We start from the raw sequence: 23,348 nt of genomic DNA, 5'->3' as shown, positions 1-23,348 counted from the left end.
TCACAGGCTGTTTGGAGTGGATCGCTGTTCTAAGAGAGTCATGTGGTTTTGCAAGCAGAGAGAGTAAAACAGGCTTTCACTCTGGAGAGAGAGAGAGAGAGAGAGAGAGAGAGAGAGAGAGAGAGAGAGAGAGAGAGAGAGAGAGCAAGAGAGGGAATTCAGTGCTGCAGTTTGACAGTCAGCAGCAACAGCTGGGACTGGAACAGGACAAGCTGGAAAGCTTGTGGAAACCCCATTTTGGAAGATGGGTTGAGTGCTCAGTTCAGCCTGGTCAAAGCCCTTGTGGTTCATGCAAGAGGAGGGAACTGGCTGTTTCAATTGACATAAGGGAAACAAAAAGAAACTCTGTGGTGACCTGAAAGAAAGAGGTTATCATCTGGAGAACCCTGAGGGGGCAAGTTTTGTCAGCAAGACACTGAAGTGGCTGATTGAAAGGCATCAGTTGTGGGTGTCCAGCGAACAACAAATCTCTCTCTAAACCAACAAGAACCTTCCTGAGCAGTAACCAGTTAACTTTCAGCACCAAAGCCTGGTGAAGATTCATAAATGTTAAATTCTGTTCACAGTATAAGAATTGCCTGTTACCAGTGAACTTGGAGGGATGAAAAGTGAGATTGCACTGTGAATCAAAGAACTTTTCTGAACTTACACACACATTACGTACACAGGCACTTAGAATTAGAAGGGGGTTAAGTTAGGTTAGTTAAGTTAATAGTGATAAGTTAAAGTTTGATCCTGTTTTCAGGTTTAAAGATAATTAAAAGCAACTTTTGTTTAAGTAATCATTTGTCTTGGTGAATTTCTATTGCTGCTGAGTTTTGGGGTCCACTGGACCCTTGACAGAGGAAACCGGAGCCCTCGGGGAATACCCATGCAGATGCGGGGAGAATGTACCAACTCCTTACAGACAGCACAGGATCTGAAGCCCGGTCCCGACCGCTAGCGCAGAAGACAGCATTGCACTAACCACTACGCCAACCATGCTGCTGCAAGAGTCTTTGGTGACACACCAAATCTCCAAAAATATAGCCGCTGTTAAGCCTTCTTCGTGATTGCATCGACATGGAGGTCTCAAGGTAGATCTTCAGAGATGTTCTCAACCCTTTCCATGACTGACCCCTCATTGAGGGATGGTCTGTCTTCTGATACTCCCCTCCTGAAGTCCACAATCAGTTCTTTAGTTTTGCTCATGTTGAGTGCGAGGTTGTTGTGACACCACTCAACGAGCCGATCTATCTCCCTCCTGTATGGCTGTGGTCTCAATGGCAAATTTGTAGATGGAATTTGAATCATGTCTGGGCACTCAGTTATGGGTGTAGAGAGAGTTGAGCAGCATGCTGAGCACCCATCCTTGAGGTGCGCCTGTGTTGATTGTCAGTGAGAAGGAGACGTTGCTTCCAATCCATAATGACTGTGATCTTCCGATGAGGATTTCAGGGATCCGGTTCCAGATGGCCAGGTTTTGGAGCTTGGTGACCAGCCCTGAGGATATGAAGTTGTTGAAAGCTGAGTCTGATGTAGGTCTTGATGTTGTCCAGGTGATCCAGGGCTGAGTGGAGAACCAGATCTTACGCAATACAAGACAGCACTGGAGGAACTCAGCACCCTCAGGAAGTTAAGGGTAACCCGCGTTTATGGCCGGGGCCCTTCGTCAGGTGTAAGCAAACAGCAGGCAGGTGCCTGAATGAAAAAGATGGGACAGAGGGGAGGGGGAAGGGGCAGGGGGAGGAGGAGATGCTAGAAGGTCATAGGTGGATGCAGGTGGGAGGGTAGAAGAGATGAGAAGCTGAGAAGTGATGGGGGAGAAGGGAGCTCTCTGCATGGAGAGTGAAGGGAAGGGGGGGAGTTGGAGGACACCGAGGGATAGGGACAGATGGAGAGGGGGTTAACAGAAATTGATGGGAGGTTGAGCAAAGAAGGATGAGAGGAGACTTAATAAAGGTTCATAAGATGAGAGGCATCAACCGACTGGACTGCCGGCACCTTATTCCCGGGCCAAGTGAAGCAAGCCCCAGAGGACATCTGTACGTGGTGAGGGGAGGAAAGTTTAGGAGAGACATTGGGGTAAGTTTTTTAAACACAGAGAGTGGTGGGCACCTGGAATGCATGGCCAGGGGTGGTGGTGGAGGCTGGTACAATGGAGGATTTAAAAGACATGGATAAATAAAGGGTTCTGACAGTTAGGAAGGGAAGGATTGGTTTGTTGAGTAAGTTTATGTACATCGTGGGCTGAACGATCTGGACTGTGCTGCAATGACAGTGGAGCCCAGCCAATTTTCTTGCTCTCTTGTTCTGGACTTGCCTAACACGGAAAATAGGCTTGAGGCCTTTTTTAACGCTCTCACGATTCTACCAACCTCTATAAGGTCAGCCCTCTGATGGGTCACGAAATAGCATAGTGGGTTAGTTCAACGTGCCAGTGAACCAGATTCAAATCCGGAGTTGCCTCTGGGAGTTTTTAATGTTCTCCTGTGTCAGTGTGGGTTTGCTGCAGGCTCTCCGGTTCCCTCCCACCCGCCAAAGACATACGGGGCTGGTGGGTTATTTGGACACAAGGGTGCATTTGGGTTGTGTGGGCTCATGGACCGGAAGAATATAATAAATAGGAGCAGAAGTAGGCCATTCGGCCCGTCAAGCCTGGTCCACCATTCAGTGAGATCGTGGCTGATGTGGTCAGTGTTTCAACTCGACCTACCTGCCTTTTCTCCATATCCCCGAATTCCTTTTTTTTTATGTAAAAATGTATCTAATTGAACCTTAAATATGTTTAATGAAGTCGCCACAACCGATTCCCTGGGCAGAGAATTCCACAGATTCACTCGTCTCTGGGATAAACAGTTTTTCCTCATCTTCGTCTTAAATCTACTCCCCTGAATCTTGAGGCTGTGTCCCCTAGTTCTGGTCTCACCTACCAGTGAAAACAATTTTCTTGCCTCTATCTCATCTATCCCTTTCATAATTTTATATGTTTCGATAAGATCTCCTCTCATTCTTCTGAATTTGAGTGAGTATAATCCCAAGCGATTTAGTCTCCCCTCATCTCCGGGATCAACTTGGTGAAACCCCTCTCGATGGCCTCCAAGGCCAGTATATCCTTCCTCAAGTATGGAGACCAGAACTGCACACAGTACTGCAGGTGTGGCCTCACCAGGACCTTGTACAGTTGCAGCGTGACCTCTCTGCTCTTGACTTCAATTCCTCTAGCGATGAAGGCCAACATTCCATTTGCCTTCTTAATAACCTGTTGTACCTGCAACCCAACTTTTTATGATTCATGCACATGTCCTCCTAGGTCCTTCTGCACTACAGGATACTGCAGTCTTTCCCCATTTAAATAATAATCTCCTCTTGTATTTTTTCTACCAATGTGGATGCCCTCACATTTACTAACATTGTACTCCATCTGCCAGACATTTGCCCCACTCCCCTAACTTAACAACATCCTTTTGCAGCCTCTCTATATCCTCTGTACAATTTGCTTTTCCACTCAATTTAGTATCATCCACAAACTTGTCTACACGACACTCTGTCCCCTCTTCCATATCATCAGTCTAAATGGTGAACAGCTGCGGGCCCAGCACCGACCCCCGCGGCCCCCCACTTACCACTGTATGCCAATCAGAAAACCACCCATTTATCCCAACCTGTCCTTTTTGAGTCTCTGCTGCGTCTGCCTGATGGAATCCCTTCCTTCTAAATGTCTTGCTATTTCATCTTCAATGACTGCTTCAAGCATTTTCCCGACTACAGACATTAAGCTAATTGGTCGATAATTTCCTGCCTTCTGCCTATATCCCTATATGGCCTGACATTTGCTGTCTTCCAATCGGATTGAACCTGTCCAAAATCCGAGAATTTTGGGCCTGTTATCCTGCTGTATCTCCAAAACAAAATTTATCCCCTCACACCTCACATCAATGCCCTCTAGTTTGAGACTCCCCCTACCCTGTGGGGTCAGGGATGAGGGGGAAACCGCCTTCTCGTTGTCTCTCATAATTTTAAAACTCTGCACACATAGCGCCGGATGTTAGGATTGAACCTGGGATTCTGGAGTCATTCTCCTGGATGCTTCAGTGTGGGGCTGGCAAGCTGCTATCGGATGGTTCTCCAAACTGTACACCAGCAGCTTCTGGGCACAAATAGCTAGTGGCATTCAGTGTCAAGGCAGGGGATGCAATGAGTCATTGGGAATTCTTCCTCCAACTTTCAGAGGTTAACAGCTTCGGGGGAATAAGAGACGACAATCACCTGTTTCGACTTTTAAAGAGTTTCCCATGGTCCAAACGCAGGCAGGTGGGGACCAGTGTGAGTGGGACATTTTGGACGTTGGTCTGAAGGGCCTGCTTGCACTCTGTGTACATCTACGATTCTGTGTACGGGCAGCAATGCTGAAATAGATGTTGTAGCTAGTCTATTCCATGAGAGAAGTAGATCTGATTTTGGCCCAGAACAGGGGAATCTGTAACCAGAGGACATAGGTGAGGGTGGGTGGGAAGATATTTAACAGGAACTTGAGGGGTAACTTTTTACTTTTTAACACAGAGGGTGGTGGGTGTGTGGAACGGGCAGCCGGAGAAGGTGGTTTTAAAATTTAAATTTAGACATATACCATGGTAACAGGTCCTTCCAGCCCACAAGCTCACGTGCCCCAAATATTCCAATTAACTTGCAACCCCAGTACGATCTAAAGGGTGGGAGGACATTGGAGCACCCGGCAGAAACCCACACAGATACAGGGAGAACCTACAAACTCCAGCATGTGATTTGAACCTTGGTCCGCTGGTGGCAGTAATAACGTGGCCTAACTGCGCTGCCCAGGGTACAATAGCAATGCTTAAGAAACATTTGGGCGGATACATGGACAGAACGGGTTCAGAGGGATGTGGTCCAAACGCAGGCAGGTGGGACTAATGCAGGTGGGATATTTTGGGCAAGTTGGGGGCGGAGGGTCTGGTTCCATGCCGTGTGGCGCAATGAACATTACACACTTCATGCCAACTTCAAACGTAAAGACCATAAGCTGCAGCCAAGTATATTCCAAGTTAAAATAAGAACTGAGCTCATGGTATGTGATGTCACGTTAGTAAATGAAAGGCCACAGAGCGACACATTTGACAGTGCACCTTGCAATCCTCAGTTTAATCTAGACACAGACTGCATTCTACGGATGGCATTCCTACTACTCAAGAGGTGTAATCCTCTGCTTGGATCATCTGGGTGCTAAACTTATCCCTGTCACCTTCAGAATCTGTCTTTATGCCAAGGTGTGTGTGTGTGTGTGTGTGTGTGTGTGTGTGTGTGTGTGTGTGTGTGTGTGTGTGTGTGTGTGTGTGTGTGTGTGTGTGTGTGTGTGTGTGTGTGTGTGTGTGGAGAAAGAAACACAACAGAGAGAGAGAGAGAGAGAGAGAGAGAGAGAGAGGGAGAGAGAGAGAGAGAGAAAAGCAGGGACGGAGGGAAGTGTATGATCCCCAGGCTCTTGATGTGGACAAAGGCAACAGCTCTGTCCCACGTCCTCTGCGCACCCTTTGGAATCAGAACTGCCTCCCAGTCGCACAGCACGAGAACTGCAGAGAGCTGTGAATCCAGGGCAGGGCATCTCAGAGACCAACCTCACTAACATTGAAAGGCTTGGCTAGAGTGGACATGGAGAAGTTGTCCCCAGCAGTGGGAAAGTCTGGGACCAGAGGGTGCAGCCTCAGAATTAAAGGATGTCCCTTTTAGAATAGAGGCGAGGAGACATTTCTTCAATCAGAGGGCAGTGAATGTGTGGGGTTTGTTATCGTAGAGAATAGTGGAGACCATTAGGTACATGAGGTTGATAGGTTCTTGATCAGTAAGGGTGTGAAAGGTTACAGGAAGAGGTTATGGGATTGGGAGGAAAAATACATCCACTATGATTTGTATGTCAGGCTCGATGGGCTGAATAGATTCATTCCGCTCCTACTTATGGTTTCATAGTCTCCCTTCTATCAACTCCAAGTCTAGGGAAAGCAGCCAACATATTAAAGGACCACCTACCCCGATCATACTCTCCCTCCCACCCTTTCCATCAGGCAGATGAAGGATGAGCTTGAAACCACAAACCTTCAGATTCAAGTCAGTTGCTTTCCTACTGTTAACACTATCGAACGAGCCCCTCACTGGTAAAAATTGATGCCCTGCCCTGGTATAATGGTACTTTTATCTATACCTTCCACTCTGGAACATTCTACCTTGTGCTTTTTTGACTTACTGCAACACTGCCTCCTGCATTCTGATTGCATCTACCTGCTGCCATTAAATATGGCTGACTTGCCTGGATAGCATGCAAGGCAGTGCTTTTCACCTGACAAGAAAGAATTCAGTGAAATTCAATTCATTTCAGTTCATCTGCTTGACATCATGTTCCAGGAAAACAGCTCAGATGGTACATCCACCCCCTCAGTTCAGTTCAAGTTCATCATTCCAGTATATCCAAGATTTGAGTACTGATGGAAGCAATCTACCTGTCAAATTCAAGTTTATTATCACATGACTGTACATGTACAACCAGACAGGACCACGGTACACACCCGCGCATGTGCGCACACCACAATAATTTCTCTTTACTCATCCCTTTTCAAAGGGCTCGAGGCCGAAATGTTGGTTAAGTGTCTTTATCTTTCCCACCGCTGCTGAATTTCTCCAACATTGTGTTTTACATAATAGTTACAGATATAATTTAAAATAAATTTACTTTCTGATGATTTAATCAGTTACAGGGTACCATTCATCAATCTCACAGCCGGGAGGAAGAAGCTATTCCCCAGCTTGGCCGTCCTGATTTTGATGCTTCTATATCTCTTTCCTGGTGGTGGTGAGTCACAGGTCCCATGTGACAGATGGAAAGGGTCCTCAATAATTCTTTGAGCAATGCTCCTGGTGAATGTCACCAATAGAAGAAAGGGAGACCGATTGCAGTGATGTTCTCACTGAAATGGTGTTCGGTCCACGAGAGGACCGGGAGAGATGAGGTGCATCCTGGTTCGCTCTTCAGTACCTCCTGCTCATTCCCTTGATTCCCCTTTGGGACTCTTCCCAAGCTCATCACAACCTCCCAACACCCCTCCACCACCACCGCTCCCCTCCCCCCCAACAGCAAAGCACTGGGCCGCAGGTTAGAGATGCAGAGGAGATACCCTCCCGATCCGTCAAGGGTTAAACAGCAACTCCGGAGAAGGATGGACAATTGTGGAACTGCATCTCTGACGCCTTGGGTCCTGTGTTATGACAATCGAAGGACAATTTACAATTCGCAAGGGAACAGCAGATATGATAAATCCTGCCAGCCAAGACAAACTGTTCATGTCGGACTGTCTGGGCCTGTGTGAGAAGATAACAAGGACAGATGTGGGGCAGGTGGTTTATCAGGAGAGCACAGTCAATAGCAAGGTTACACAACAGGAGTTCCAACCCAAAAGCAAAACACGAAAATCTGTAGAAGTAAAAACACAAAAATACTGGAGAAACTCAGCAGGTTTTTATGTAGAAAAGTACATAACCGACGTTTCGGGCATGAGCCCTTCATTGTGGTATCTGTACTGACAATAACCACACCAGCAGTGCGAGTATAAGACAGCTTTAATAAACTAATATTTACACTAAGAGGCCTTGTCTCTCTGCAAGACGAACCTGGAAGACTAGACTTAGCTCTGGACTGCTTTATAGACAAGGTCACCGGGATGCCCCCTGGTGACCTAGTGGTATAATTACATATCACCACAGTATAAGGCGTTCCAACCCAAAGGAGTCTTTCCTTTCACTTTGCTCGCCATTTGGGGTGTGTTTTACTCACAGTTCCTGCCCGAGTGGGCTTTTTCACCACCGGGACGGTGACTGTAGAGGTTAGCGCAATATTATTAAAACACCAGCGACCCAGGATCGAATCCGACGCTGTCTGCTCTCCCCGTTTCCTGCATGGGGTTTCTCTGGGGACTCAGCTTTCCTCTCCTGTTCTGAAGACATATGGGGTGAGTGGGTTAATTGAGTGTAACATGGCTGCACAATGTCCAGAATCTGCTTCTACCATGTTGTCACTGATTGAATAAATAGATAGATGGACAGACAGTTAAATAGATAGTGAGAGAGACAGATAAAGAGAGAGACAGTTAGATAGAGAGAGAGAGATGGTTAGAGATAGAGATAGAGAGATAGATCGATAGACAACAGGGGTGGGGTTGGACCATACAAGGGCTCCAGAGCTCCTTCCCTGAGCAGACAATGATCCAGGCGTCAAACATGAGTCGCGGGAGGAATTCAACAGATCGTGCAACGTCAGAGGGAGGGAATGTGTGGTGATATTGGTACTCCGTTAGTCAGCCACAACTCGAATCAGTCCTCAGTCGAGGTCTCTTTACAAGGGAGTCCTTCCCTGTTACATTGGAGACCTGGGGTGGAAAATGTTGCACCGAGTTGTACCGAGTAACAGATATTTAAGTCGGTTTTACTGACACCCCGACCGCCTGTAGTTTCTGCAGCCGGGAGGAAATGATGCACCATGTATACACAGAGTGTGAGAGATTGCAGCCTCTAGTGGAATTTCTGAAGGGGCTGTTCCTCAAGTTCTGTCTGGCTATATTTCAGATCCACGCCCCCTGCTCTTTGACCACCCGGTGAGGAAGGGGATGAGTCGCCCGGGGAATCTCCGGGTCGGTTGGCTCATTATGCGCCCAGGCAGCGAGGGTTCGACCTAGCCTTACTGCCTGCCCTTCATCCGACGTTACGTCCCGTGACACGCTCACCTTGGGAAGAAGATTCCGACTGCCCCACTCCGTCAAGATTTGTGCACCCCTCGATCAGATCTCCCCTCAGCCTCCGACACTCCAGGGAGAGCACTCCAGTTTGTCCAACCTCTCCCCATTGTTCACACCCTCTCAGCCCGGGTAAACCTCTTCTGTTCCCTTTCCAAAGACTCCACTATCCCTGCCGAAATGGGGTGACAGGACTTACAGGCAATGCCCTAAGTCCAGGCAGACCAAAGTTTTGTACAAGTTCAAGGTTTCATTTATTGTCATGTAATTATGCATTAAAAATGTAATATACGTGACTTACTTCAATGTTGGCCTGGTGCAAGCAAATGAAAAGTCACCATGAGCATTGCCCGGTGCCTCAAACAATAAGAGAAGCAAAAGAGAATCCTTTCAGAGTCGTTGACTGTGTGAGTCCTCTGACCGTATTTCACTAACAGTCCACAGCCTCCGTGGCTTGTTCAGCTGCTGAGCACCCACCCCCCCATCGTGGTCACTCTCCCATCCTCCCCCTTCTCAACAGTGGGGCGGGGGGGGTTCTCCCCGTTTCTGGTGCACTGCACTTGCTGCCTCCCCCTCATGGCCCGCTGTTCTGCAACCTGTGGTGGCAAGACAAAAAAAACCCCACCATCAGCCTCGATTACCATGGCGTTTAAAGGCTGCGTGGAGCCGTCGTTATCAGTACCAGGCGGCAGGACCCTGCAGAGCATCACTGTATCTCCGCTCCCCTCTCTCCCAGTTCTGCAATAGCACTGTAGGGCCACCGTTTCTTTTTTTTAACTCGCTCTTTAACACTCAGTGCCTCGACTTATGAAGTCAAGTATATCCATCTCATGCCCTTGCATTGCATTAATTTAACTTTTTCTCCCGGTCATTGCACCCTGTAGTATGGGCTATCTTGCCTCAATAGCTCACAAAACAAAGCTTCCCACTACCTCTCAGTAGATAGGACAATAAGCAAATCTGTCAGCTCAATTCCATGAGGATGGATTGAATGAACTTGGTCTTTTCTCCTTGGAGTGACAGAGGATGAGATACAAGATGACAAGAGGCATTGATCATGTGGACGGCCAGAGGTTTTCCCCCAGGGCTGAAATGGGTAACACCAGGGGGCATGGTTTTAAGGTGCTTGGGAGTAAGGACAGGGTGGATGGAAGAGGTAGATGGGTCCATGGATTACACTGCCAGCAATGGTGGTGGCGGCGGGGACAATAGGGTCTTTTATTAGTCCATTCGATAGGTACGTTGAACTGAGAAAGAGGGAGGGCTAGGCAGTAGGGAAATTCTGGGCAGTTGTTAGAGTAGGTTATTGGATCAGCACAGCACTGTGGGCCGAAGGGTTGTGCTGTCGATTTCTATGTTCTATACCCAGTGAGTCATGGTCCTTAAAAGCTCAGTGTGAACTTTTTGGTTTTTTTTGCAAATGAAGGATGACCAAAGCTGTTGTAAAGACATGAATTAACTTCTCTTGTCACCACCCTCAATAAAGCACTCATCATAACTCTGGCCTGATGCAGTGAAGGCTCCATAAATTTATACATTTGGCATACATGCAGTACAGCGCAGTGACGGGCCCTTCCAGCCCACGAGCCCCGTACCACCCAATTACATCCAATTGACTTACAAATGCCAGTACGTTTTGAAGGGTGGGAGGAAACCGGAGCATCAAGTGGAAAGCCACGCAGAAACGGGAGAACATGCAAACTCCTTACAGTCAATGTTGGATTTGAACCCCGCACCCGATCACTGGCGCTAACCACTACGCTGTGTCACCCAATTTTTTTAGCACGGTAACATGGCCTTTCAGCCCACGAACCCATGCCGCCCAATGTCCAAACTCCTGACAGACAGTGCCGGATTTGAACCCCGATCCCAGTTGGTGGTGCTGTGAAATGCTATGCCAACGAAAGCTGGGTTGGGCCTGAGAAGATGGTTGGAACCTCGTCCCCAGTGCAACACCCGCACTTAGCAGATCAAACCTCAGAATGAATCAAAGGTTCCTTGAAAACACTGGGTGATGGGATGATTCACCTCCAATATTATCTCTTTTTCTTTCTTTGTCTCTCATTCTTTGGTTTATCTCTTCCACTGGTCATTTCCTTTCTCAATCAACTCTTTTTCTCATTCACCTTTACTCTTTTCTCACCTTTCTCTTTTTCCTTCCCCCAGTCATTCACTCTTTTCCCTGTTTTGTCTCTCCCTCTCTTTCATTCTGTCTCTCTCTCTCTCTCATCAACCCATGTTACTTCATTTATCGCTCATTCCTTTCCTTTTTCCTCGATCATTAACACTTCTCCCATTCTCTCACGTTCTCATTTCCATCACACATCGAATAGAGCAGCACAGGAGCAGGCCCTTTGGCCCTCCGTGTCGGTGCTAACCACTGTGCCAAACTAAACCTTCCCTCACTTTCTCTCTCTCCTTTCTCCTTCTCCTCCTCTCTCCCATCTCCTCTGCTCAGACACCACATACAACCCTGAGATCCTTTTCCCTGAAGGCGCAGCAGAATTACCTCTAATTGGCACTGCAATAAAAAAAATTGTGCACAGCGTAAACATGCAAACAAATAAAGAAATGCTAACAGAAAACAAATGTAAACAAACTGACTGCAATACAGAGAATAAAAAAGAAAGTCAATAAAGTGCACAAGTCAGAGTCTTTAAATGAGTCCCTGACTGAGTTTGTCGCTGAGGAGTCTGATGGTGGCGGGGCAGCAGCTCTTCCTGAACCTGGTGGTGTGAGTCTTGTGGCACCTACACCTTTTTCCTGGTGGCAGCAGCAAGAACAGAGCGTGCACTGAGTGGCTTGATGATTGCTGCTGCCCTCCGGTGCAGTGTTCTCTGTAAATGTAATCAGTCTCCATTCTCTTTCTCCCCTCACTCTCTTTCTCCCATCACTCTCATTCTACCATGTCTCTGTCCTGTCTCCTCTCTCTTTCTCTCTCAACCTCTCTTTCCCCTCTCTCTCTCTCCCTCTTCCATATCTCTCTCCCATGTCTGTCTCTGCTCTCCCACAACTCTTTCACTGTATGCCTCTCTCCCTTCCACTCTCTCCTCCCTCTCTCCTTGGCCTTTGTAACCAGACCCCTGTTCAGTGACATTTGACTCAGTCACACCTCGTGCTGCTGTCATGAGTTTATAATTTCCTTTAATTGTCTGCTGTCCCTAACAAGGAATGCTGGCCTTTCAAAAGCACTGCTGGCAAGGAACCAATGCCCAATTTGCATCTTGCAGTTCTTTCCAAGCTATAAACAGCGAGACACAACCCCAGTGGAGTGGAGACTGCGCCCAGTCTGTTTAACCCTGTCACTCACACCAGGCCTCCGTGCAGACTGTACACCTGCACAGCATCACGAACAGAGACGAGGCAGTCAGGTGCAGGAAGCTCACCGTTTTCCCCTCAGGCTGACGTCGCGTGTTCAAGGAGGCTGTGCATGGTTCAAGTTCGTTATCGCCAGTCAGTACAAAAAAACAACCAGAGGGCAGCACGGTTGACGCAGCGCTGTTGTGGCGCCTGCGATCAGGACTAGTTTTAGAATCCTGTGCTGACTGTAAGAAGTATTCATGTTCTCCCTGTATCTGTGGGAGTTTTCCCCGGGGGAGGGGGGGGGGCTCCGGTTTCCTCCCACCATTCGGAACATAGGTCGATTGGGCGGCACGGGCTCGTGGGCCGAAAGATCCTGTTAAAGTGCTGTATGTCTAAATTTGAAACAGTGTTTCTCTGGGCCGCGGTGCACACACATACACAACACGTAATCATCACATGTTATATCATTAAGATATAAAATTTCCTTAAGGTAAAATGAATCTACCTTTTTACCAGGATAATGTCTGGATTGGAGAACACTGCATATGGATTTTGGAAGAGCTCTTTGGAGTGATGAAGGAAGAGGTGACTGAATCTGAAGAGGGGGTATAAAATGATGAGAGGTATAGATAGGGTGGACAGCCAGGACATTTTTCATGGGGTCGACAATAGCAAATCCCAGAGGATATCTGTTTAAGGCGAGGGGAGGAAAGTTTCTGGGAGAGATACCAGAGGTAATTATTTTTAACACAGAGAGTGGTGGGTGCCTGGATTGCACCGCGGGGGTTGGTGGTAGAGGCAGGTTTAATGACCCCATTGCACTTGGACAGGCACACGGGTGTAAGAAAAATAGAGGGTAATGGCCATGAGGGAGGGAAGGATTGGATTGTTGGATTGTAGTCTTACATAAGGTGGGCACGACATTGTGGGCTGAAGGGCCTGCACTGTGCTGGAGTGTCCTGTGGCATTGTGCACGCTAGTGCAGAAAATATGACATGCTTGAGTCCCACTGCAACGTGTTTGAACTGTGTTAGTCTTGTCAAAGTATTCTGGGAGTGGTGTTATGTCAAGTCAGCTCAGCTGTTCAAATAGAGAGAATACTATCAACTTCCTGGTACAAGGAACTAGGCAATTCTGACCTTGTGAAAGAGAAAATAGCTGAGTGCCCGTCCCTCAGAGAGTCCCAACACTGATCAGCAAGTAAGGTCTGACGAGGGAATTTGAACCCTTCTACCTCAGCATTGGTCAATTCAGTGTAGGAAAAGACCCTTTGGCCCGCATCTCTGTGCTGAACAAGTTAAACGAAAGCTCTGCTGCTTGCGCCTGCCCCATATCCCTCCATCTCCTTCACACTCACACACTATACCTATCTTAATGCGTTTAAGCCTCTTAAATACTACTATGGTCTCTGCTTCCACCATTACCCCTGGTAGCCCGTTCCGGCACCCACCACTCTCGGTGTAATAGTCAAGTTTATTGTTACTGATTGCACCTGATGAAACAGCGTTCTCCAGTCCTCAGTACAAAACACGCAGGCACACAACCAGACGTAACTCACGTGCAGACAAACATCTACACCAGTGGTCCTCAACCTTTTTCTTTCCACTCACATACTACTTTAAGTATTCCCTAGGCCATCAGTACTCTGTGATTAGTAGGGATTGCTTAAGGTGGGATGTGAGTGGGAAGGGAAGGTTGAGAATCACTTCTCTAGACCTAATTGTTACTGAAATATTTTGTTTGAGAAAAAATGTCACTGGCCCATTTCCTTTGGAGTTCTGAAACTGTGCACATAACGAGTCAATGAGGGACAATTAAAATAGTGGTTTTCAAACTTTTTCTTTCCACCCACATCCCACTTTAAGCAATCCCTAGGCCATTGTTGCTCTGTGACTAATGAGGGATTGCATTTTCTGGCCACCTTCAAGACGACTGTCACAAATTGAATTTGATGTTTAGACAATCTTAGACTCGTGTCCATAATGTCTCCAGGCACCCACTATTCACATGCTGACTATCCTTGAGTAGACTATATTTCTCCAAATGTTCATAGATCCTGTCCTTAAGAATCCTCTCCAATAGTTTGCACCCCACTGACGTAAGACTCACCAGTCTAGATTTCCCAGGATTCTCCCTATTACCTTTTTTAAATAAGGGGACTACATACAGGATTCAAAGATCATGGCTTCTGCCCTAGCTATCTCTTCCCTCACTTCCCACAGCAGCCTGGGTATATCACGTCCGGCCCCAGGGGATTTATCAGCCTTGTTGTTTGTAAGAAGATCCAACACTTCCACTTCTTTAACCTCCACATTGTCCAGCACACAGGGCCTGTTCTAATCCGACCTCACTCCGATCAAGGTCCTTTTCTCTTGTGAATACTGAAGCAAAGTATTCATTTAGCGCCTCCGCAACCTCCTCTGCCTCCAGGCAAATGTTGTCTCCTTTATCTTTTAGTGGCCCCACCTTCACTCTTGTCATCCTCCTGTTCTTCACATACGTATAAAATGCCTTGGGGTTCTCCTGTAGTAAAAGTAAATACCAAAGGACATCTGTTTAAGGTGAGGGGAGGAAATTTTAAGGGCCATTTAATTTTTTTTCTATTTAAATTTAGACATACAGCATGGTGATAGGCCCTTCCGGCCCACAAGCCTATGCTGTCTAATTACCTCATTGAACTTGTAAGCCCCGTACGAAGAAACTGGAAACGCACGCAGACATGGGGAAGAACGTACAAACCCCTTCGGGACACCGATTCACACCCCAGTCGCTGGTGCTGTAACAACATTGTACTTACTACTAGGTTACCCGTGCTTCCCAAAGCTGTCAGAGGAAGGTTTCTTGCACTCAGAGAGTGGCTGGATTGCATTGCCGGGGATAGTGGTGGAGGCTGGTATAATGGGGACATTCAGAAGACTCTTTGACAGGCAAAATGGATGTAAGAATCAGAATCAGAATCAATTAGAATCAGAATTTATTGTTGTGATGCGCTATCGAGCAGAAAAGCAGACACAAAACGTAAAGTCTGTTCAACAGGCTTTATTCCGCACAAACTTCCACAGGGCTGGCTGTGAGAGTAGCTGTGCTGGCTCTGAGACTGACCTCGAGGAGCCGGATGTAGCTTATATCCCGGAGGGTGATTGACAGCTGGCCAGGTGTTGCCTTGTCCTCCAGTGATCTTCCTGCAGGTACACAGGTCGCCCCCTGCAGTCAGCGGTGGAGAAACACCACAATTGTGACAAACACCATGAAATTCATTGTTTCACTGCAGCATTAGAATGCAAATATTGCTATAAATTACAATTCAAAATAAATAGATAGTGCCAAAAAATTCAAAGTAAGGCAATGTCCGTGGTTCATTGTTCATTCAGGATTATTCCGCTGAGTGCCCGTCTTCAGGCTCCTGTACCTGCTTTCCGACGGTAGCGAGTGGCCTAGGTGACCCTTGAGGACATCGCCTCCTGTAGGGGGTCCTCGATGGAATGAAGGCTGATGCCCGCTATGAGACTGACCAGGCTGACAACTCTCTGGAGTTTCTTTCCTGTCCTACACGTTGGCACCTCCGTACCCAGGCGGTGATGCAACCAGTCAGTGTTCTCCACGGTAAGCCTGTAGATAAACAAGGGGCTATGGGTTGAAGGTGGGGAAGGATTGTTGTTGAGTGGGTCTACACAGGCTGGTCCAACATCGTGGGCTGTAGTGCATGGTGCAGGATATGGTTCTACTGGGTTATGCAGAGTTAAACAGTACAGGAGCTTCATGAGAGGTGAATCTTAGTAACCCTCTGCTTCAGAGCGTTGCGAAGGCCAGGTCATTAGATGCATTTGAAGTGGAGGTCGGTACATTTGATTTTTTGAGAGATCACAAAAAACTGGAGGTTAGAGATAGGGGGACCAGACCAGACCCATAACATGGCTGTCTCGGGCTATGCTTGAACTCAAACCACCCCGATAAACAAATCCTTCCAGCAGTCTTACGAAGATTTTGGCTCCCACATCCCAGGACAGTACATCTGTTTTCTTTTCTCCTTTACAAAATAAACGTCGCTGGGACCAGATGCGATGGGAAAAAAGAAGAGATTTGAATGGAACAGCCCTTTGCCGGAGATTAAGGCATCCCACTGGGAATTATATTCCTTGCTTACATAATCCGTGGTAAATAAAGTTCCGACTTGCCGTCACACGGGAAGTTCAACGTTGAGGAGAGGGGGGTGGGGATAGTTGGGGGGGGGTTGGTGTTGGTGGGAGGGACCCCTGTTAATTCAGAAGTTAGCCTGGCCTTGTCTCCGAGACTCGACTGCAAGTTCCAGGATGGATCAGGGCTGGGATCGAATCCAGATCTCTGGAGACAGAGCAGGCAGAATCTCCACTAACCGGGCCACTCTGCCGCCCATTGAACGCGAGGAACGGGAGCAGGAGATGGCCATTCGGCCCACCGCACCTGCTCCACTATTCAACATGGCCGCAGACTCGGCTCCACCGACTTACCTCTTTTCCACTACCCTTAATTGGAGTCACACAGCTTGGACACCGGTCCTTTCACCTAACCTGCCCATTCCGACCAAAATGTCTCCCACCTGCCTGGCGTTCCCTCTAAACCCATCCTATCCATGTGTCCGTCCAATTTTTATCTTAAACGTTGCAAAGCTGCCTCAGTCACCTCCTCTGACAGCCCGTTCCATACCCCCAGCACCCTTTGTGTTAAAAAAAGAAATCCCTCAGGTTCCTGTTAAATCTTTCCCCCACCCCCCACCCCACCTTAAACCTCTCACCTCTGGTTACCGATCCCACTTCTCGGGGGTAAAAGACTCTGTACATTCACCCCATCCGTTCTTCATGATCCTGTAACATGTGGGAGGGAACCGGAGCGTCCAGAAGAAACATACAGGTCATCGGGAAAAACTACAAACTCCTTACAAGCCAGCAGAATATTCGAACCAGGCACTGTGACTAGAACATCAGAAATAAGAGCAGGAGTCGGCCAACATAGGACAGGCACGGCTAGTGTAGGGGGTGACACGGTTAACAGAGGAGATGCACGGATACTGTAGCGGTTAGTGCAACACTGTTATAGCACCAGTGACCAGGGTTCGCATCCCGCACTGTCTGTACGGAGCTTGTACGCTCCCTCCATGTTTGCGAGGATTTCCTCCGGGTGCTCCAGTTTCCTCCCACCTTTCAGAAATGTACCAGGGCTGCAGGCCATTCGGGTACAACTGGGTGGCACGGGCTCGTGGGCCCAAAGGGCCTGTTACCACGCTGCGTGTCTACATTTCAAAAATTGACAACCCCTCCTACCCTCTGCAGCATGACTTCCTGCCATGTCTGAGCCTCCCATCTCTGCCGTCCAGAGTTCCCACAGTTTGTGAGTCCAGACCCAGATGTTACTCCCGTCGATGCGAAGACGGCTCCCACCAGGGAGTCTTCCAAAACGGCAGGCAGTTCATTGGAGTGAGAATACTGATCGACCAAAGGAACTGCTCACATTCACTATTCGAAATTCTCATGTGTACAATACAATATTTAGCTATTTATTTTTATAGATAAAATACTTGTCCTACATATGTATTATTTGTCTGTAAGTGTGTTATATCTGGTTGTGTGTCATCGTGTTTTGCACCGAGGTCCGGAGAACACTGTTTCGTCGGGCCATGCTTGAGCAATCGGATGACAACACAGATCTTTCTGTGATTGGAATGCAGTGTAGCCTGTTGAAGAAACAGAAGAACCTTCCCCTCTTCAGAACATCTCAAAGCACCAGTGTAAAATAATAACCAATAATTTACCTAACTTAAGTTATCATATTTTAAAATCACAAGAGGATGTAGATAAGGTGGAAGATCACATTCTTTTAACCTAGGGTAGGAGAGTCTAAAACCAGGGTACATAGGTTGAAATTGGGGGTGGGGGGAGTTTTTAAAGGGGATGGGAGTTGAAATCCAGAAGGCACATGTTGAAGGTTAGAGAGGAAAGATTCATAAGGCATCATGCCTAGCTGTGAAAAGGGGCTCATATCCAGCGCGGTCTCTAAGGAGCCTTTTACATTATCCCCGTGTCCTTATGGGTTTCCTATGGATGCTTCGGATTCATCCTGTCTTCCAAAGAGATACAGGGTTAGTAGGTTCATTGGTTACACAGGTGCATTTGAGTAGTGTGGGCTTGTGGGCTGTTACTGTGCTGTATCTCAAAATTTAAAACTTATTAAAGGAGATGGCAGTCTAAGTGAGAGGGGAAAGATTTGAAGGGGACCTTCTTCATACAGAAGGTGGTGGGCGTGTGAAATCAGCTGCTGGAAGAAGTGATCGAGGCGGGGACAATGGTGATAATTTGGACAGGGACATGGATTGGAGAGGTTCAGAGCAGTGGTGGTTCTCAACATTTTTCTTTCCACTTACATCCCACTTTAAGTAATCCCTCTGCCATTGGTGCTCTGTGATGAGTAAGGGACTGCTTAAGGAGTTTTGTGGGTGGAAAGAAAAAGTTTGAAAACCACTGTTGTAATCGTACCTAATTGACTCGTTATGTGCAGGGTTTCAGAACTCCAAAGGAAATGGGCTAATGACAATTTTTCTCAAGCAAAATATTTCAGTCACAATTGGGTCTAGAGCAGTGGTTCTCAACCCTTTTCTCTCCACTCACATCCCACCTTAAGTAATCCCTATGCCATCAGTACTCTATAATTAGTCAGGGATTGCTTAAGGTGGTCTGTGGGTGGGAAGGGAAGGTTGAGAATCACTGCTCCAGACCCAATTGTGACTGAAATATATTGCTTGAGAAAAATTGTCATTGGCCCATTTCCTTTGCGAGTTCTGAAACCGTGCACATAATGAGTCAATGAGGGACAATTAAAAAAGTTATTTTCAAACTTTTTCTTTCCACCCACATCCCACTTTAAGCAATCCCTTACTAATCATAGAGCACTGATGGCCTAGGGATTACAGAAAGCTGTATGTGAGTGGAAAGAAAACCACTGGTTTAGAGGGATATTGACCAAACGCAGGTCAATGGGACTAACTTGGAAGGATCACATGCTGGCATGGACATGTTGGGCCGAAGGGCCTGTTCCTGCGTGATATCACTCTCCGACTGGGGCTTCCTTCCATTGGATGGTTCAAGTGGTCTGTTCTTACTCCGACCTCATGGACTTATTTGTCCGCCCCAGTGGTGATGCGGCCGAGCTGACTATAAAAGGAAAAGCTGTCCCTGAATAAACTCAGTGTCGAGCACACTCTGCTGGTGTACGTGTCTTTCTTCTCCTGCGGATTTGAGCTACAGCCTTAGGGCTATAACCAAGGGCTGTAACCTAGCAGTAGCCATAGCGACCTCGCCACAGTATCAACTTTTCTCTGTTGGTCTGTACTCCTTCCCAGGACAACCCAAGACATCACAAGCAAAGCCCTCCTCACCATCGAGAACATCTACAGGGAATGCTGCCATCGGAGAGCAGCAGCAATTATCAAGGATCTACCCAGAACGTGCTCTATTCTCGCTGCTGCAATCAGGATAGAAGTGTGGGTGCCACAAGACTCGCACCCCCACGTTCAGGAACAGCTCCTCCCCCTCCACCATCAGACTCCTCAACAACAAACTATCAGGGCCTCATTTAAGGACTCTGACTTGTGCACTTGATTGATTTTTTTCTCTGTATTGCACAATCGGTTTATATTCATTTTCTCTATACAGTTCTTTATTTGTTTACATGTTAATGCTATGTACAGATGTACAGTCTTTTGTTTTGCATTACCAATTAGTGGAAATCCTGTCTCACTTGCAAAAAAGAATCTCAGGGTTTTATGTGATGTCATGTATGTTATCTAGTCCAATATGTCGAGGAACCAACTCGGGAGCAGGCCATTTTAGATTGGGTATTTTGCAACGATAAGGGGCTAATCAACAATCTTGTTGTGCGAGGCCCTTTGGGTAGGAGCGATCACAATATGATCGAATTCTCACTCGACATGGAGAGTGATGAAATTAAAACTGAGACTAAGGTCCTGAATTTAAATAAAGGGAATTATGATGGTATGAGACGGGAGTTGAGTAAGATTGATTGGGTGGTGTTTATGGGGGAGTTGACTGTGGATAGACAATGGAAAGCATTCACAGATCTAATGGAGAATTTGCAGAAATCGTTTATACCGGTTTGGCATAAAAATAAACCAAAAAAGGTGACTCAACCGTGGATAACAAGGGAAATTAGAGAGAGCATTAGGTCCAAAGAGAGAGCATATCAATTGGCCAAAAAAAGTACCAAATCCAAAGACTGGGAACAGTTCAAGATGCAGCAAAGGGGGACAAAGGGATTAATCAAGAGAGCAAAAATAAATTACGAAAGTAAGCTTGTAAAAACCAACTGCAAAAGCTTTTATAGATATGTCAAGAGGAAAAGATTGGTGAAATCCAGAGTAGGTCCCTTGCAGTCGGAATCAGGGGAATATATAATGGGGAATAAGGAAATGGCAGACCAATTAAATTCTTACTTTAGTTGTGTTTTCACAAGAGAGGATACAAATAACCTCCCAAGGATGTTGGGAAACACAGAGACTAATGCAAGGGAGGAACTGAAAGAAATCAGTATCTCTAAGGACATGGTCTTGGGGAAATTGATGGGATTGAAGGCAGATAAATCCCAAGGGTCTGATAATCTACATCCTCGGGTACTCAAGGAAGTGGCCATTCAGATAGCAGATGCTTTAAGAATTATTTTCCAGAACTCGATAGACTCAGGATCAGTACCCATGGATTGGAGGGTAGCTAATGTTACCTCACTATTTAAAAAGGGGGATAGAGAAAAAGCGGAGAATTATAGGCTGGTGAGCCTTACATCAGTAGTGGGCAAAATGATGGAATCCATTATTAAGGATGTAATAGCGGAGCATATGACTAGCAGAGAAGGGATCGGACGGAGTCAACATGGATTTACAAAAGGTAAATCGTGCTTGACAAATCTATTGGAATTCTTTGCGATGGTGACAGGTAAAATAGATGGGGGAGAGCCAGTGGATGTGGTGTACCTGGACTTCCAAAAGGCCTTCAATAAGGTCCCACATAAACGACTGGCATGCAAAATCAAGGCTCATGGGATTGGGGGCAGATAGAAGACAGAGAGTTGGGATAAACGGCTCATTTTCTGAGTGGCAGGCGGTGACCAGTGGGGTGCCACAGGGATCTGTACTGGGACCCCAGCTGTTCACAATTTACATTAATGATCTAGATGAGGGGATTGGATGTAATATCTCCAAATTTGCAGATGACACTAAGCTAGGAGGGGTTGTGTGCACTGAAGAGGGGATCAGGAAGCTTCAGTGTGATTTGGATAAATTGGGGGACTGGGCAGATACATGGCAAATGCACTACAATGTGGATAAATGTGAGGTTATCCACTTTGGTAATACAAACCAGAGGGCAGATTACTATTTGAATGGCAATAGATTGGGAGATGGGGAAGTGCAGAGAGACCTAGGGGTTCTTGTGCACCAGTCACTGAAGGCGAGCATGCAGGTACAGCAGGCGGTTAAAAAGGCAAATGGTATGTTGGCCTTCATATCAAGAGGGTTTGAGTATAGGAACAAGGATACCTTACTGCAGCTGTACAGGGCCTTGGTGAGACCCCACCTGGAGTATTGTGTGCAGTTTTGGTCACTTTATCTAAGGAAGGATGTTCTTGCAATGGAGGGAGTGCAGAGGCGATTCACCAGGCTGATACCTGGAATGGCAGGAATGACTTATGAGGAAAGATTGCGCAATTTGGGATTGTACTCGCTGGAGTTTAGAAGATTGAGAGGGGATCTCATAGAGACATAAAATTCTGGCAGGACTGGACAGAATGGATGCAGATGGGATGTTTCCAATGGTGGGGGAGTCCAGAACCCAGAGCCATGGTTTGAGGATAACAGGCAAACCATTTAGGACCGAGATGAGGAGGAATTTCTTTACCCAGTGGGTGGTAAATCTGTGGAATTCATTGCCGTAGTGAGCAGTAGAGGCAGGTTCATTGAATATATTGAAGAGGGAATTAGATATATTTCTTCAATATAAGGGAATTAGGGGATATGGAGAGAAGGCGGGGACGGGGTACTGAACTTTAAGATCAGCTATGATCTCATTGAATGGCGGAGCGGGCTCGAAGGGCCGAATGACCTACTCCTGCTCCTATCTTCTATGTTTCTATGTTCTCTGACAATAAATCTGAAATCTGAAAATCACATCTTTCCAACAGCACTCAGACCCTTGAATTTCCCTGTCTGCACCCATCATGCACTGCTTCAACACCACAAAGCGCCTGTCTGCACTATTGCTAAGTTACTTCCATATAACCATATAACCGTTTACGGCGCGGAAACCGGCCATGTCGGCCCTTCGAGTCCACAGCGGTTTACTAGAACAACTCCACTAGCTCAAACCTCCCGCTCACTGCCAATAACCTTCCAACCCCCTCACCTCCATGTACACATCCAACCTTCTCTTAAAACACAGAAGGGACCCTGCCCCAACTATCTCTTCTGGAAGATCATTCCATTCTGCCACCACTCGCTGAGTGAAAAAGCATCCTCTAATATTTCTCCTAAACTTTTGCCCCTTTACCCTTAACTCATGGCCTCTTGTTCCAATCTCCCCTTCTCTCAGGGGAAAGAGTCTGTTTATATCTAGTCTATCTATTCCTTTCATAATTTTAAATACCTCTATCAAGTCCCCTCTCAATTGTTTATGTTCCAATGAATAAAGTCCCAGTCTCCTTAATCTCTCCCTGTAATCCAGATGCTGTGAGCCAGGCAACATCCTTGTAAACCTTCTCTGCACCCTCTCCACCTTATCTATATCCTTTCTATAATTTGGAGACCAGACCTGAGCACAGTACTCCAAACCAGGCCTCACCAACTCCTTAAACAGAATCATCTCCCAGCTCCTATACTCTACACTTTGATTTATGAAGGCCAGCATACCATATGCCTTCTTAACCACCCTATCTACTGTGCTAGAATATTTATTATCTACTGTGAAACCCTTAGCATCAGCACCTATGAGAATTGGTAGATGCTGGATAAGTGAATTTGCCGGTTGCTTGAGATTGCTGGTTGCTTGAATTCCGGATGGCACTCTATATCTTTTGGTCCACTGTCCTTTTTATAATTTAAGTAAAGGTTAAAGGTTCCATTATTGTCACGTAACACTACATTTAGAATGTAACATGCATGAAATTCTTTAACTTTGTCTACCTTAAGGAAGACAGAGAGTCGCCACTTTGTCCAGCACCCATCGCAGAAATGAGGCCCCAGCG

General features: G+C 46.8%; 1 long non-coding RNA gene across 1 annotated transcript; it reads left to right on the top strand.

Annotated features, from left to right (window-relative positions):
• The first annotated feature begins 7,793 nt into the window (after positions 1–7,793).
• LOC138735566 (uncharacterized) lies at positions 7,794–20,085 on the top strand. Its single transcript, XR_011339778.1, has 3 exons — positions 7,794–7,988; positions 15,443–15,674; positions 19,441–20,085. It is a non-coding gene; the product is annotated as an uncharacterized lncRNA (long non-coding RNA).
• The last annotated feature ends 3,263 nt before the right edge of the window (positions 20,086–23,348 follow it).

The sequence above is a fragment of the Narcine bancroftii genome, chromosome 6 (assembly GCF_036971445.1).
Source record: "Narcine bancroftii isolate sNarBan1 chromosome 6, sNarBan1.hap1, whole genome shotgun sequence".
Classification (NCBI taxonomy): domain Eukaryota; kingdom Metazoa; phylum Chordata; class Chondrichthyes; order Torpediniformes; family Narcinidae; genus Narcine; species Narcine bancroftii.
Note: the sequence above shows the minus strand (reverse complement) of the source record. Positions and strands in the feature narration are given on the sequence as shown.